General features: G+C 48.4%; 15 non-coding genes across 15 annotated transcripts; all 15 read right to left on the bottom strand.

Moving 5' to 3' along the window:
• Positions 1 to 5,904: 5,904 nt before the first annotated feature.
• On the bottom strand, positions 5,905 to 5,976 carry Trnat-agu (transfer RNA threonine (anticodon AGU)). Its single transcript has one exon. It is a non-coding gene; the product is annotated as a tRNA-Thr (tRNA).
• An 855-nt stretch (positions 5,977 to 6,831) lies between these two features.
• Trnar-ucg (transfer RNA arginine (anticodon UCG)) lies at positions 6,832 to 6,904 on the bottom strand. Its single transcript has one exon. It is a non-coding gene; the product is annotated as a tRNA-Arg (tRNA).
• An 896-nt stretch (positions 6,905 to 7,800) lies between these two features.
• Positions 7,801 to 7,873, bottom strand: Trnak-cuu (transfer RNA lysine (anticodon CUU)). Its single transcript has one exon. It is a non-coding gene; the product is annotated as a tRNA-Lys (tRNA).
• A 450-nt stretch (positions 7,874 to 8,323) lies between these two features.
• On the bottom strand, positions 8,324 to 8,396 carry Trnar-ucg (transfer RNA arginine (anticodon UCG)). The gene has a single exon. It is a non-coding gene; the product is annotated as a tRNA-Arg (tRNA).
• Positions 8,397 to 9,292: 896 nt separating this feature from the next.
• Positions 9,293 to 9,365, bottom strand: Trnak-cuu (transfer RNA lysine (anticodon CUU)). Its single transcript has one exon. It is a non-coding gene; the product is annotated as a tRNA-Lys (tRNA).
• Positions 9,366 to 9,815: 450 nt separating this feature from the next.
• Trnar-ucg (transfer RNA arginine (anticodon UCG)) lies at positions 9,816 to 9,888 on the bottom strand. The gene has a single exon. It is a non-coding gene; the product is annotated as a tRNA-Arg (tRNA).
• A 519-nt stretch (positions 9,889 to 10,407) lies between these two features.
• On the bottom strand, positions 10,408 to 10,479 carry Trnat-agu (transfer RNA threonine (anticodon AGU)). The gene has a single exon. It is a non-coding gene; the product is annotated as a tRNA-Thr (tRNA).
• A 330-nt stretch (positions 10,480 to 10,809) lies between these two features.
• Positions 10,810 to 10,882, bottom strand: Trnak-cuu (transfer RNA lysine (anticodon CUU)). Its single transcript has one exon. It is a non-coding gene; the product is annotated as a tRNA-Lys (tRNA).
• A 450-nt stretch (positions 10,883 to 11,332) lies between these two features.
• Positions 11,333 to 11,405, bottom strand: Trnar-ucg (transfer RNA arginine (anticodon UCG)). Its single transcript has one exon. It is a non-coding gene; the product is annotated as a tRNA-Arg (tRNA).
• A 495-nt stretch (positions 11,406 to 11,900) lies between these two features.
• Trnat-agu (transfer RNA threonine (anticodon AGU)) lies at positions 11,901 to 11,972 on the bottom strand. The gene has a single exon. It is a non-coding gene; the product is annotated as a tRNA-Thr (tRNA).
• A 335-nt stretch (positions 11,973 to 12,307) lies between these two features.
• On the bottom strand, positions 12,308 to 12,380 carry Trnak-cuu (transfer RNA lysine (anticodon CUU)). The gene has a single exon. It is a non-coding gene; the product is annotated as a tRNA-Lys (tRNA).
• A 450-nt stretch (positions 12,381 to 12,830) lies between these two features.
• Positions 12,831 to 12,903, bottom strand: Trnar-ucg (transfer RNA arginine (anticodon UCG)). The gene has a single exon. It is a non-coding gene; the product is annotated as a tRNA-Arg (tRNA).
• Positions 12,904 to 13,407: 504 nt separating this feature from the next.
• Positions 13,408 to 13,479, bottom strand: Trnat-agu (transfer RNA threonine (anticodon AGU)). Its single transcript has one exon. It is a non-coding gene; the product is annotated as a tRNA-Thr (tRNA).
• Positions 13,480 to 13,814: 335 nt separating this feature from the next.
• On the bottom strand, positions 13,815 to 13,887 carry Trnak-cuu (transfer RNA lysine (anticodon CUU)). Its single transcript has one exon. It is a non-coding gene; the product is annotated as a tRNA-Lys (tRNA).
• A 450-nt stretch (positions 13,888 to 14,337) lies between these two features.
• Trnar-ucg (transfer RNA arginine (anticodon UCG)) lies at positions 14,338 to 14,410 on the bottom strand. The gene has a single exon. It is a non-coding gene; the product is annotated as a tRNA-Arg (tRNA).
• Between the last annotated feature and the right edge of the window lie 1,441 nt (positions 14,411 to 15,851).

The following is a 15,851-nucleotide window of genomic DNA, read 5'->3' as shown; positions in this document are numbered from 1 at the left end:
GGACTGGGTCCTTGGCCGAAGGGTGGAAACTTGGGCTAGTAGGCGGCGAAGGGCGAGAGGTGCATCCGCCTCTCCGGAGTGCGGGGTGTAGTTGCCGAGGAGCGTCGCGTGAAATCGCCGATGACGGAGCCATCGATGGGGACCAGTGCGCTTGCAACGGCGCGCTGAACCCGGCAGTTCGAGAGGGCCCTTGACCTTGGGGCGAGGTCGGTGGGCGAGCTGCAAGAAGTCCCCCCCCATGCCAGAGGAGCCGGTCCGGGGTAAGAGACGGGCTCCCACCTTTTTTATATCACTCGTAAATCATGGCGACGACAGATACGAGTGATTCGAGTGCGCCTCAACGTGCGTCTACTGCGCCTGATCCCTCTCCTCAGGACGAGCTGGGACAGGTCGAGAATGAGTCAGTTATGCAAAGACTTGCCAGAATAACTACGCTCATGGAGCAATCTGTAAAAAATGGCAAGATCAGCCAAGCCGGAATGTCAGCCATTAAAAATGAATTGGCAGCTTGGGCCATTGTCCATGCAAAACTAGAAGGTAGGCTAGAAGAATTAGTAAAAGAAAACAATAGACTAAGAAAGCAGCCAGTGAAAACTTGGGCGGCAGTGGCAGCGCAAGCTCCCACCAAGCCCAACACCACCAGAGAGACAATAAATAAGGTAACTAAGAGGCCAGATACGGCAGTCTTTTTGAGAACACTTCCTGGAGAAGACACAAGCATAAAGAAAATACAGGAGTTATTCACGAAAACCGTGGACCCTGTGAAGGATAAAATAAAGATAAAGAGAATCAAACCGAGTAGGAACTCAGTCATCGTAGAAGTTGCCTCGGAAGAGGATAAAGAAAAGCTGCTGAAGAACCAAAAGCTGAACTCAGTGGTGAAATGTGAGCCACCAAGAAAAAGAAATCCTCTCGTCATACTTTATGACGTGCCATCTATTATGACGAATGAAGAGCTGTCAGAGACAATCAGGGCACAAAATTTTGAGCATCTAAGCGCTGAAGAATTTAATAATTGTTTTAAACTTAGATTTAAAACGGGTCCACGAGGTCGTGATGTTGTACATCATGTCGCTGAAGTGACAGCACAGATGTGGAAGAACATCACAACAATGGGCAGGATCTATGTTGGCTTCCATGCCATCAACACCAGAGACTATGTCGTGGTACCTCGTTGCCACAACTGTGGTGACCTGGACCACATTCTCAGGCTGTGCACCAGGGAGCCGGCGTGCACCAAGTGCGGAGAAAGTGGCCATAATCGTAAGGACTGTAAAGGTACACAAATCTGCATACCATGCAAAAGCAGAGGGAAGAAGTCTTGCGGAGCTGTAGGTCGGAATTGCCCAACATACAGAATGTTGGAACAAAGATTAATCTCCAGAACTGATTATGGCTAAACTCGGCATACCGAACAGGATGCCGAAGCGCAAATCCCCGAGCAAGAGGAGGAGGGACGCTATGAGGGCAAGTAAATTCAAGTTATTTCTGAGGTCGCTTACGGGCGCCGGAAAACCTGAAACAACAGATATAGCCATTCAAACTGAGCCCCAATGGGTGAACATAGCAATACAAACAGATCTCCCTATAGCAGCAGCTCCCTCCTCTGAAAGCCGGGGAGCAGAGCCGATAAAACATCAGAAACGGCAAGGGCATCCTGCGGCCATAACAGTCTCTGAAAAGCAACAGAACAAGCATGAGAAACCGATTCAAGAAAATGAAGTAACTAGCTCCAGCATAAATTCCACTGAACAGAGTACTCCAGTGGTCAGATTGCCACCTGTGGATCCTGTGAGGGTCTACCCTAATTTAGAATATACTATGCAGCTAGCAAGACTTGAACAGCCGGCTACCCTGACCACAGCCCTGAGACATGTGGTTCGTGTAGGACATGAAGAAGGAAGAATTGTAACCTTCTCGGTGATGGAGGCTGTTGACAGAATCCAACTAAAATCAGTGAATCTCCCCACCGACTTCGGAGCCCTGCGGGACCTGCTACGAAAAGTCTTCGAAAGGAGAGGGGAGAAATTCAACTTAGACGACATTTACGAGCAGGCAGTTCTAGCCAATGGAAGAATTGCATTTGACTGGTCTAAAACCTGGCCAAATGACCGCATACATACATACTTCCCTTGATGACAAAGCTTAACATAGGACAACTAAATACACATAACAGCCGACTCGTAATGCAGGAACTCCGAAGGGAGGTGGAGGAGAGGAGATTGGAGGTGCTCTGTCTACAGGAGCCGTACTCCCAAGCTGGAAAGGTCGCTTTTGCTGCCGCAACATGGCAGGTAATTAGTAAAGGAGAAGTCCCGAAAGCGGCGATAATAATAACAAATAAGCTCCTGAGAGTCACCACGCTCTCTCAATTCACAACTACCCACTGCAACGTCGTGGAGTTGCAATCCCCAACCGGAATCGTCTTCATAATAAACATGTACTTTCAGTACAGTGATAATATTGAAACACACTTAGCTCACCTAACGAGAGTGACCACGGCGTTGCGGGGGAGAAAGTTGATAATTACAGCTGACATAAATGCCAAATCCCCCCTGTGGTACAGTGGCACACGAGATGCAAATGGGGAGAAGGTAGAAGAATTTATTATGGCAACCCAACTTGTGGTGGCTAATAGGCCGGGCAATCCTCCTACCTACACGGCGGGAGGAAGACAAGGGACAAATATTGACATAACTCTAACAACACCGAATGTTACAAACATACTCCAAAATTGGAAGGTAATAGGGAATGCAACCACAAGCGACCATAATTTAATAACTTTCACCATAGGGGATAGAGAGTGCCGCTGGGCCATGGGGTGGGAATTGCAATATAACTTTAATAGAGCAGATTGGGAGCGGCTAGCGAGGGAGTGCGACATTCCTCCAATACCGGGAGGGGACGCACAACAAGATATAGACGTAAACGACAGAACTGACGACATAGTGACCGCCATAACTAGAGCGGTGAGGGCTGCTGTACCAACCAGGAGGAGGGCCATGGCGGCCTCTCCGTCACCATGGACGCCTGAACTAGAGGAATTGCGTCAGTCTGTCAGAAGGCTAAGGAGGTACTACCAGCGCAGTGTCGTCTGGCAAGAGAAACAAAGATGGCAGTTGCGGTATAGGGAGGCCAAGCAACAGTTCCAAAAGGAACTACGCGAGGTCAGGACACGGAGCTGGGAACGCTATGTGCTCAGTCAACTTGTGCTGGATCCATGGGGACTTCCCTACAAGTTAGTGAGGGAAAAGATCCGCTCTCCTATGGAGCTATCAACTGTCAGGCACGGGGGCGGGATGACGGAGTCCTGGCAGGAAACTGCTGGGGTCCTCCTCCAGTCCCTGTTGCCTGATGGCTATGCGGACGGGGAAACTGAAGCACAGCGGCAACTGCGAGAGGAGGATCAAGTGCAATATAACAACGATGCAGCGGTCTACCCCTTCTCGGAAGAGGAGGTGGCGGCCCACATAAAATCTCTCAAAAGAGGGAAAGCTCCTGGGCCAGATGGCATTGTGGCGGAGGTGGTGCAATTCCTGGCCCCCCAGCTGGTTGCGCCATTAACGCATTTATACAATGAATGCCTAAGGCAACAACAGTTCCCTAGGAGATGGAAAAAGGCAAATGTTGTCATTATAAAGAAAGGACAAGATAAAGATCCAGCGGAAGTGAAGTCATACAGGCCAATCTGCCTGTTGGACTTGCTTGGTAAATTATTTGAGAAGTTGCTGGCTGACAGACTGGCGGCACACAGAGTTTTGTGCGGGATGAGCAGCAGGCAATTCGGTTTCAGGCCGGGGCGATCGGCATCTGATGCAATCGCCCTAGCAGCCGAGGTCTGCGGCTCAACCCCGCATAAATACGTGGTGGGCATCATGGTGGACATCAGTGGCGCCTTTGACAACCTGTGGTGGCCTTCGCTCTTCTCCTGCTTGCGGGAGAAAGAGTGTCCAGGGCCGCTATATGGTTGCCTGAGGAGCTATTGCGAGGAACGAGAGGTCTGGCTATCATCCTCTAGCGAGAGAGTTAGTAAAGTGATCACGAAAGGATGTCCCCAGGGATCGGTCCTTGGACCGCTTTTTTGGGACATCCATATGGAGCCTTTATTGGACAATCTACAACAATGCGAGGATGTGCTAGAGGTGATAGCCTACGCAGATGACCTCCTCCTGTTGGTCGGTGGCCGGAGCCGAGAAGACATTGAACCTAAGATAGAAAGGGCCATAGACAAACTTCAACAGTGGTGCCACACCACCAAAATGACAGTCTCACCAAGTAAGTCAACTTACTTACTGCTGAAAGGACAACTAACCAGGAACCCGACAGTCAGGATCGACGGTTCACCAGTATTACGAAGACGTGACACACGATACTTAGGAGTCATCATTGATGAGAAATGGAACTTCGGGAGGCACATTGAAACCGTAACCCAAAAGGCCCTACAAATTCTAAATAACCTCATTTCCATAGGACATAAAAGATTTCACCTCCCTCCACACCTCATTAAACTATATCATAATAGTATCTTAACCTCAGTGGTGGGTTACGGCTCGGGAGTCTGGGCGCATAGACTCACGAGGGTTGTGCCTGCCATGGCAGTGAGAAGGGTGCAAGAAGTATGATATTACGATCTGTGGGGGCTTATAGAACGTCTCCAGGGGGGGCCCTGTTAGTCATAATGGGGCTCTGCCCACTAGATATAAAGATAAGGGAGCAAGCAGCCTGGTATTGGGCAAAAAAGGGGAATCTAGGTAAAATTGAAGAGATTATGGGGGTGAGGGTGGCAAATAAGAGGGAAATTATGAAAAGGGGAGAAGAATTATGGCAGGGGACTTGGGAAACGGAGGAAACCGGACGTAGAACTTTTCAGTTCATTCCGGACGTGAGGGAACGCTTGCAAATGAAGTATTTTGAGCCAACAAGGGGATTGTTCCACTTTCTCACTGGACATGGACCCTACCCGACATACCTATGTCGGTTTGGGAAGAAGGCAACGCCCGCGTGTGACTGTGGCGTCCCGGAAGGTACTCCTGAACATGTGATCTACGAGTGTCCTCTCTTCAATGATGTTGCAGCCACACTCCGAGATAGACTACCAAACCAAGACACATACCAACTTCTGAGACGCGAAGATACCTTTCAACTGCTTAACACTCTGGCAAACGAGGTATCACGTAAGGTGTTGATGGAATATCTGAGGGACATGAATTAACATAAACTCAGAAATATACACCGATTTCGTCTGGATCCCTGTTCCCATACCGCCTGGGCGCGGACTGGCCGACTTTCCATCATAGTTGGGATCCGCCGCGTGCAGGAATAGGGGGAGTAGGGGTCACCTTTACAAAAATGTAAAGCACCGGATTTGACTTAGGATAAGCCTAGTTTGTAGGAATTAGACTAGGATATTTACATTTAGGAAACTGCAGCGTAATAACATCTTGGCCTGCCCAGTGCCAGAGCATGCTCTTCGGGTTTAGCTCGAAGAGCAAGGCAATTATCAGTAGGTTTATACTCTCTGCTTGCATATATGTGACGCTGCAGATGTTAGAACTTAGAAATAAGAAGTAGTATTTAATTGTAGGTATAGACAATAATATTAGTAATGCCCATCATGGTGTAACACCTGTAGCTCACTTACAAGTTAGAATTAAGAGCTCCTTACTTGTAACAATCATTGTATAAAATACAGGCCCACTAATCAACTAAGGGAGTGGGTTATTAAGTATAACTATTATTGTAGTTGAAATAAATAAAGTTTTTTTTAAAAAAAAAAAAATGCTTTATCAGCGCCATTACACATCTGAGAGTAATTCTTAATAAAACGCCTCTCGCTAATTGTTCGCCATCACAGATACTGTTTGCTATACGGCCATGACGCGCAACTGATTTCCAAAATTCGTCTTCCTCCTGTGAGGATGGAACTCACGACTCCTGGTTTACTAGACCAGTGCTCTACCACTGAGCTAAAGAGGCGCGGCCTAACGGAACTTTTACGTACTTCGTCCGTACGGTCGTCTGAATCTTCAGACTTCAGCTGACAACACTTCATATTTTTCTCTAATATTTGCAGCTATGGCGCCCCATTACTGCTTGGATACACATCTGACACGTAGCCGATGTTCTCTCCAAACAAAACCACCTGCACTTCAGAACATGACTTTCACATGTCTACAAAGTCACCTTCACCTTCAGTTTTCTTGGGACTGATTGAGACGTAGGCAAATTTTAAAGTTGCTATTTCCATTACATCACGTTAATCAGAAAATCGGTAATTTACATCTGCAGCGGAAAAAAATTCCGTTCCGCCCAGGGTAGGGCTCGAACCCACGACCCTATGATTAAGAATCTCATGCTCTACCGACTGAGCTAGCCGTGCTGCCTCGTTGGGTACCTGCTGGGTAGCAGATCACACAGTACTCGTTTGGGTTGGTTGGTCCCATACAGAATCTCTCCATGCTGCCTAATGTTTTCCTAACGTCACACTCGTCACGTACTTCACTTTTATTTCATAATCATTTCTGAGAGGTAAAGGAATTGCATGACAATCTGCAGAGCTAGCGGCGTCAAAATTAACACACATACTTGACGTGACTCAAAAGCCGAACGAGTTACTTTCCGACGTTGTTTTAGATGTGCAAGGGCCAGTCAAACCCCGCGGTGAGGGCACTCTGCCGACCATTTCGCTAGTTAACACCGGTCTTCTTGTGTGTGTTTCAAGCTCAAGACCATCTTCAAGCACAAAATGGTCAACAGCAACATTCAGACGGTTTCGTACTGCACAATTGCTACATTAAAACGGTATGTTTGTTTCTCAGAACTGGAAAAACACGACCGTGACAGGATTCGAACCTGCAATCTTCGGATCCGAAGTCCGACGCCTTATCCATTAGGCCACACGGTCACTGACGACCAAGTATAACTTATATACGATTCATCTCGAAACGCTCAGACCCCCTGAGGAATTGTGTTTTCGTTCCAAACAGCCGCTGCCCCTTACTCTTTCCCACCCATTCGTTACATTCAACCTCTTACGAGACCGACCAAACATAGACAGGAAAACAAGACCACACACTTTGCGCAATCGGAATCGATGGCAGGGTGTCCCTCGCCGCATTTGCTACGATGGCCATTTGCTAATTTGGCAGAAGCGGCGGCGGCGACGACGACCGCGGGAGGCTCAGAGATTTGTGAGAAATACATCTATAAAATGTAATTCAGAATGCCTCGTCCCACCTTATGCCGTACCGCTTTGGCAATTGCTTTATCAGCGCCATTCGCCTTAATCACATCTGAGAGTAATTCTTAATAAAACGCCTCTCGCTAATTGTTCGCCATCACAGATACTGTTTGCTATACGGCCATGACGCGCAACTGATTTCCAAAATTCGTCTTCCTCCGGTGAGGATGGAACTCACGACTCCTGGTTTACTAGACCAGTGCTCTACCACTGAGCTAAAGAGGCGCGGCCTAGCGGAACTTTAGCGTACTTCGCCGCACGGTCGTCTGAATCTTCAGACTTCAGGTGACAACACTTCATATTTTTGACTAATATTAGCAGCTATGGCGACCCATTACTGCTTGGCTACACATCTGACACGTAGCCGATGTTCTCTCCAAACAAAACCACCTGCACTTCAAAACATGACTTTCACATGTCTACAAAATCACCTTCACCTTCAAATACAGTTTTCTTGCGACTGATTGAGACGTAGGCAAATTTTAAAGTTGCTATTTCCATTACATCACGTTAATCAGAAAATCGGTAATTTACATCTGCAGTGGAGAAAAATTCCGTTCCGCCCAGCGAAGGGCTCGAACCCACGACCCTGTGATTAAGAGTCTCATGCTCTACCGACTGAGCTAGCCGTGCTGCCTCGTTGGGTACCTCCTGGGTAGCAGATCACACAGTACTCGTTTGGGTTGGTTGGTCCCATACAGAATCTCTCCATGCTGCCTAATGTTTTCCTAACGACACTCGTCACGTACTTCACTTTTATTTCATAATCATTTCTGAGAGGTAAAGGAATTGCATGACAATCTGCAGAGCTAGCGGCGTCAAAATTAACACACATACTTGACGTGACTCAAAAGCCGAACGAGTTACTTTCCGACGTTGTTTTAGATGTGCAAGTGCCAGTCAAACCTCGCGGTGAGGGCACTCTGCCGACCATTTCGCTAGTTAACACCGGTCTTCTTGTGTGTGTTTCAAGCTCAAGACCATCTCCAAGCACAAAATGGTCAACAGCAACATTCAGACGGTTTCGTACTGCACAATTGCTACATTAAAACGGTATGTTTGTTTCTCAGAACTGGAAAAACACGACCGTGACAGGATTCGAACCTGCAATCTTCGGATCCGAAGTCCGACGCCTTATCCATTAGGCCACACGGTCACTGACGACTAAGTATAACTTATATACGATTCATCTCGAAACGCTCACACCCCCTGAGGAATTGTGTTTTCGTTGCACACAGCCGCTGCCCCTTACTCTTTCCCACCCATTCGTTACATTCAACCTCTTACGAGACCGACCAAACATAGACAGGAAAACAAGACCACACACTTTGCGCAATCGGAATCGATGGCAGGGTGTCCCTCGCCGCATTTGCTAAGATGGCCATTTGCTAATTCTGCAGAAGCGGCGGCGGCGACGACGACCGCGGGAGGCTCAGAGATTTGTGAGAAATACATCTATAAAATGTAATTCAGAATGCCTCGTCCCACCTTATGCCGTACCGCTTTGGCAATTGCTTTATCAGCGCCATTCGCCTTAATCACATCTGAGAGTAATTCTTAATAAAACGCCTCTCGCTAATTGTTCGCCATCACAGATACTGTTTGCTATACGGCCATGACGCGCAACTGATTTCCAAAATTCGTCTTCCTCCGGTGAGGATGGAACTCACGACTCCTGGTTTACTAGACCAGTGCTCTACCACTGAGCTAAAGAGGCGCGGCCTAGCGGAACTTTAGCGTACTTCGCCGCACGGTCGTCTGAATCTTCAGACTTCAGGTGACAACACTTCATATTTTTGACTAATATTAGCAGCTATGGCGACCCATTACTGCTTGGCTACACATCTGACACGTAGCCGATGTTCTCTCCAAACAAAACCACCTGCACTTCAAAACATGACTTTCACATGTCTACAAAATCACCTTCACCTTCAAATACAGTTTTCTTGCGACTGATTGAGACGTAGGCAAATTTTAAAGTTGCTATTTCCATTACATCACGTTAATCAGAAAATCGGTAATTTACATGTGCAGTGGAGAAAAATTCCGTTCCGCCCAGCGAAGGGCTCGAACCCACGACCCTGTGATTAAGAGTCTCATGCTCTACCGACTGAGCTAGCCGTGCTGCCTCGTTGGGTACCTCCTGGGTAGCAGATCACACAGTACTCGTTTGGGTTGGTTGGTCCCATACAGAATCTCTCCATGCTGCCTAATGTTTTCCTAACGACACTCGTCACGTACTTCACTTTTATTTCATAATCATTTCTGAGAGGTAAAGGAATTGCATGACAATCTGCAGAGCTAGCGGCGTCAAAATTAACACACATACTTGACGTGACTCAAAAGCCGAACGAGTTACTTTCCGACGTTGTTTTAGATGTGCAAGTGCCAGTCAAACCTCGCGGTGAGGGCACTCTGCCGACCATTTCGCTAGTTAACACCGGTCTTCTTGTGTGTGTTTCAAGCTCAAGACCATCTCCAAGCACAAAATGGTCAACAGCAACATTCAGACGGTTTCGTACTGCACAATTGCTACATTAAAACGGTATGTTTGTTTCTCAGAACTGGAAAAACACGACCGTGACAGGATTCGAACCTGCAATCTTCGGATCCGAAGTCCGACGCCTTATCCATTAGGCCACACGGTCACTGACGACTAAGTATAACTTATATACGATTCATCTCGAAACGCTCACACCCCCTGAGGAATTGTGTTTTCGTTGCACACAGCCGCTGCCCCTTACTCTTTCCCACCCATTCGTTACATTCAACCTCTTACGAGACCGACCAAACATAGACAGGAAAACAAGACCACACACTTTGCGCAATCGGAATCGATGGCAGGGTGTCCCTCGCCGCATTTGCTAAGATGGCCATTTGCTAATTCTGCAGAAGCGGCGGCGGCGACGACGACGACGACGACGACGACGACGAAGACGACGACCGCGGGAGGCTCAGAGATTTGTGAGAAATACATCTATAGAATGTAATTCAGAATGCCTCGTCCCACCTTATGCCGTACCGCTTTGGCAAATGCTTTATCAGCGCCATTCGCCTTAATCACATCTGAGAGTAATTCTTAATAAAACGCCTCTCGCTAATTGTTCGCCATCACAGATACTGTTTGCTATACGGCCATGACGCGCAACTGATTTCCAAAATTCGTCTTCCTCCTGTGAGGATGGAACTCACGACTCCTGGTTTACTAGACCAGTGCTCTACCACTGAGCTAAAGAGGCGCGGCCTAGCGGAACTTTTGCGTACTTCGTCCGTACGGTCGTCTGAATCTTCAGACTTCAGCTAACAACACTTCATATTTTTGACTAATATTAGCAGCTATGGCGACCCATTACTGCTTGGCTACACATCTGACACGTAGCCGATGTTCTCTCCAAACAAAACCACCTGCACTTCAGAACATGACTTTCACATGTCTACAAAGTCACCTTCACCTTCAGTTTTCTTGCGACTGATTGAGACGTAGGCAAATTTTAAAGTTGCTATTTCCATTACATCACGTTAATCAGAAAATTGGTAATTTACATGTGCAGTGGAGAAAAATTCCGTTCCGCCCAGCGAAGGGCTCGAACCCACGACCCTGTGATTAAGAGTCTCATGCTCTACCGACTGAGCTAGCCGTGCTGCCTCGTTGGGTACCTCCTGGGTAGCAGATCACACAGTACTCGTTTGGGTTGGTTGGTCCCATACAGAATCTCTCCATGCTGCCTAATGTTTTCCTAACGACACTCGTCACGTACTTCACTTTTATTTCATAATCATTTCTGAGAGGTAAAGGAATTGCATGACAATCTGCAGAGCTAGCGGCGTCAAAATTAACACACATACTTGACGTGATTCAAAAGCCGAACGAGTTACTTTCCGACGTTGTTTTAGATGTGCAAGTGCCAGTCAAACCTCGCGGTGAGGGCACTCTGCCGACCATTTCGCTAGTTAACACCGGCCTTCTTGTGTGTGTTTCAAGCTCAAGACCATCTCCAAGCACAAAATGGTCAACAGCAACATTCAGACGGTTTCGTACTGCACAATTGCTACATTAAAACGGTATGTTTGTTTCCCAGAACTGGAAAAACACGACCGTGACAGGATTCGAACCTGCAATCTTCGGATCCGAAGTCCGACGCCTTATCCATTAGGCCACACGGGCACTGACGACCAAGTATAACTTATATACGATTCATCTCGAAACGCTCACACCCCCTGAGGAATTGTGTTTTCGTTCCACACAGCCACTGCCCCTTACTCTTTCCCACCCATTCGTTACATTCAAAGTCTTACGAGACCGACCAAACATAGACAGGAAAACAAGACCACACACTTTGCGCAATCGGAATCGATGGCAGGGTGTCCCTCGCCGCATTTGCTACGATGGCCGTTTGCTAATTCTGCAGAAGCGGCGGCGTCGACGAAGACGACGACCGCGGGAGGCTCAGAGATTTGTGAGAAATACATCTATAGAATGTAATTCAGAATGCCTCGTCCCACCTTATGCCGTACCGCTTTGGCAAATGCTTTATCAGCGCCATTCGCCTTAATCACATCTGAGAGTAATTCTTAATAAAACGCCTCTCGCTAATTGTTCGCCATCACAGATACTGTTTGCTATACGGCCATGACGCGCAACTGATTTCCAAATTTCGTCTTCCTCCTGTGAGGATGGAACTCACGACTCCTGGTTTACTAGACCAGTGCTCTACCACTGAGCTAAAGAGGCGCGGCCTAGCGGAACTTTTGCGTACTTCGCCGCACGGTCGTCTGAATCTTCAGACTTCAGCTGACAACACTTCATATTTTTGACTAATATTAGCAGCTATGGCGACCCATTACTGCTTGGCTACACATCTGACACGTAGCCGATGTTCTCTCCAAACAAAACCACCTGCACTTCAGAACATGACTTTCACATGTCTACAAAATCACCTTCACCTTCAAATACAGTTTTCTTGCGACTGATTGAGACGTAGGCAAATTTTAAAGTTGCTATTTCCATTACATCACGTTAATCAGAAAATCGGTAATTTACATGTGCAGTGGAGAAAAATTCCGTTCCGCCCAGCGAAGGGCTCGAACCCACGACCCTGTGATTAAGAGTCTCATGCTCTACCGACTGAGCTAGCCGTGCTGCCTCGTTGGGTACCTCCTGGGTAGCAGATCACACAGTACTCGTTTGAGTTGGTTGGTCCCATACAGAATCTCTCCATGCTGCCTAATGTTTTCCTAACGACACTCGTCACGTACTTCACTTTTATTTCATAATCATTTCTGAGAGGTAAAGGAATTGCATGACAATCTGCAGAGCTAGCGGCGTCAAAATTAACACACATACTTGACGTGACTCAAAAGCCGAACGAGTTACTTTCCGACGTTGTTTTAGATGTGCAAGTGCCAGTCAAACCTCGCGGTGAGGGCACTCTGCCGACCATTTCGCTAGTTAACACCGGTCTTCTTGTGTGTGTTTCAAGCTCAAGACCATCTCCAAGCACAAAATGGTCAACAGCAACATTCAGACGGTTTCGTACTGCACAATTGCTACATTAAAACGGTATGTTTGTTTCTCAGAACTGGAAAAACACGACCGTGACAGGATTCGAACCTGCAATCTTCGGATCCGAAGTCCGACGCCTTATCCATTAGGCCACACGGTCACTGACGGACAAGTATAACTTATATACGATTCATCTCGAAACGCTCACACCCCCTGAGGAATTGTGTTTTTCTTCCACACAGCCGCTGCCCCTTACTCTTTCCCACCCATTCGTTACATTCAACCTCTTACGAGACCGACCAAACATAGACAGGAAAACAAGACCACACACTTTGCGCAATCGGAATCGATGGCAGGGTGTCCCTCGCCGCATTTGCTACGATGGCCGTTTGCTAATTCTGCAGAAGCGGCGGCGACGACGACGACGACGACGACGACGACCGCGAGAGGCTCAGAGATTTGTGAGAAATACATCTATAAAATGTGATTCAGAATGCCTCGTCCCACCTTATGCCGTACCGCTTTGGCAAATGCTTTATCAGCGCCATTCGCCTTAATCACATCTGAGAGTAATTCTTAATAAAACGCCTCTCGCTAATTGTTCGCCATCACAGATACTGTTTGCTATACGGCCATGACGCGCAACTGATTTCCAAAATTCGTCTTCCTCCTGTGAGGATGGAACTCACGACTCCTGGTTTACTAGACCAGTGCTCTACCACTGAGCTAAAGAGGCGCGGCCTAGCGGAACTTTTGCGTACTTCGCCGCACGGTCGTCTGAATCTTCAGACTTCAGCTGACAACACTTCATATTTTTGACTAATATTAGCAGCTATGGCGACCCATTACTGCTTGGCTACACATCTGACACGTAGCCGATGTTCTCTCCAAACAAAACCACCTGCACTTCAGAACATGACTTTCACATGTCTACAAAATCACCTTCACCTTCAAATACAGTTTTCTTGCGACTGATTGAGACGTAGGCAAATTTTAAAGTTGCTATTTCCATTACATCACGTTAATCAGAAAATCGGTAATTTACATGTGCAGTGGAGAAAAATTCCGTTCCGCCCAGCGAAGGGCTCGAACCCACGACCCTGTGATTAAGAGTCTCATGCTCTACCGACTGAGCTAGCCGTGCTGCCTCGTTGGGTACCTCCTGGGTAGCAGATCACACAGTACTCGTTTGAGTTGGTTGGTCCCATACAGAATCTCTCCATGCTGCCTAATGTTTTCCTAACGACACTCGTCACGTACTTCACTTTTATTTCATAATCATTTCTGAGAGGTAAAGGAATTGCATGACAATCTGCAGAGCTAGCGGCGTCAAAATTAACACACATACTTGACGTGACTCAAAAGCCGAACGAGTTACTTTCCGACGTTGTTTTAGATGTGCAAGTGCCAGTCAAACCTCGCGGTGAGGGCACTCTGCCGACCATTTCGCTAGTTAACACCGGTCTTCTTGTGTGTGTTTCAAGCTCAAGACCATCTCCAAGCACAAAATGGTCAACAGCAACATTCAGACGGTTTCGTACTGCACAATTGCTACATTAAAACGGTATGTTTGTTTCTCAGAACTGGAAAAACACGACCGTGACAGGATTCGAACCTGCAATCTTCGGATCCGAAGTCCGACGCCTTATCCATTAGGCCACACGGTCACTGACGAACAAGTATAACTTATATACGATTCATCTCGGAACGCTCACACCCCCTGAGGAATTGTGTTTTTGTTCCACACAGCCGCTGCCCCTTACTCTTTCCCACCCATTCGTTACATTCAACCTCTTACGAGACCGACCAAACATAGACAGGAAAACAAGACCACACACTTTGCGCAATCGGAATCGATGGCAGGGTGTCCCTAGCCGCATTTGCTACGATGGCCGTTTGCTAATTCTGCAGAAGCGGCGGCGGCGACGACGACGACGACGACGACGACGACGACGACGACGACGACGACCGCGAGAGGCTCAGAGATTTGTGAGAAATACATCTATAAAATGTGATTCAGAATGCCTCGTCCCACCTTATGCCGTACCGCTTTGGCAAATGTCTGGCGTGGGACCTGTTGTCTCGCGGTGCGCCTTTTGGCGTGGGCCAGTCCGCGCCGGCGCACCGTAAGGCACAGGGGTTCGCACTGGGGCGTATCGCTTCCAGTCGGACGTGCCCACAGGGGAAGTGATGCGTCATATATAGCCTCTCCTTCTCAAGTGGCTCTTTCCGCCTTCAAGTGGTGCCGGACGTTAAGCTCGGCATTTCTCGGGCTTGCCCGGGTGTGCCTTGCGACAAAAGGAAGAGCTGCGACCCAACCCGATGCGAAAGCGAAGGGTGCGTGGCACAGGGGGAGCTGTGTCGAGGGACGAACAGCTGTCCCTTTCTGTTCGCAGGGCCCAGACCAGCAGGAGCCCTGCATGCCGGCGACTTCGTTCGTCGGCGTGGGATCGCGGCGCGAGTCGGCAAGGGCGCTTCGCCGCGCCCCTGGGTAACCGGGGCGTGTTCTGCCAAACCCAGGAGGTGGTGACACTGCCTGGGCCAGGTTAACTGGGTCCAGACCGCCGAACGTCTGGGGGACCGGCCCGCCACCTGAGTAGGAGTGGGTCCTTGGCCGAAGGGTGGAAACCTGGGCTAGTAGGCGGCGAAGGGCGAGAGGTGCATCCGCCTCTCCGGAGTGCGGGGTGTAGTTGCCGAGGAGCGTCGCGTGAAATCGCCGATGACGGAGCCATCGATGGGGACCAGTGCGCTGGCAACGGCGCGCTGAACCCGGCAGTTCGAGAGGGCCCTTGACCTTGGGGCGAGGTCGGTGGGCGAGCTGCAAGAAGTCCCCCCCCATGCCAGAGGAGCCGGTCCGGGGTAAGAGACGGGCTCCCACCTTTTTTATATCACTCGTAAATCATGGCGACGACAGATACGAGTGATTCGAGTGCGCCTCAACGTGCGTCTACTGCGCCTGATCCCTCTCCTCAGGACGAGCTGGGACAGGTCGAGAATGAGTCAGTTATGCAAAGACTTGCCAGAATAACTACGCTCATGGAGCAATCTGTTAAAAATGGCAAGATCAGCCAAGCCGGAATGTCAGCCATTAAAAATGAATTGGCAGCT

Source organism: Schistocerca gregaria, chromosome 11 (assembly GCF_023897955.1).
Source record: "Schistocerca gregaria isolate iqSchGreg1 chromosome 11, iqSchGreg1.2, whole genome shotgun sequence".
Classification (NCBI taxonomy): domain Eukaryota; kingdom Metazoa; phylum Arthropoda; class Insecta; order Orthoptera; family Acrididae; genus Schistocerca; species Schistocerca gregaria.
The sequence above is the reverse complement of the archived record's forward strand: the minus strand, read 5'-3'. Positions and strand labels throughout refer to the sequence as shown.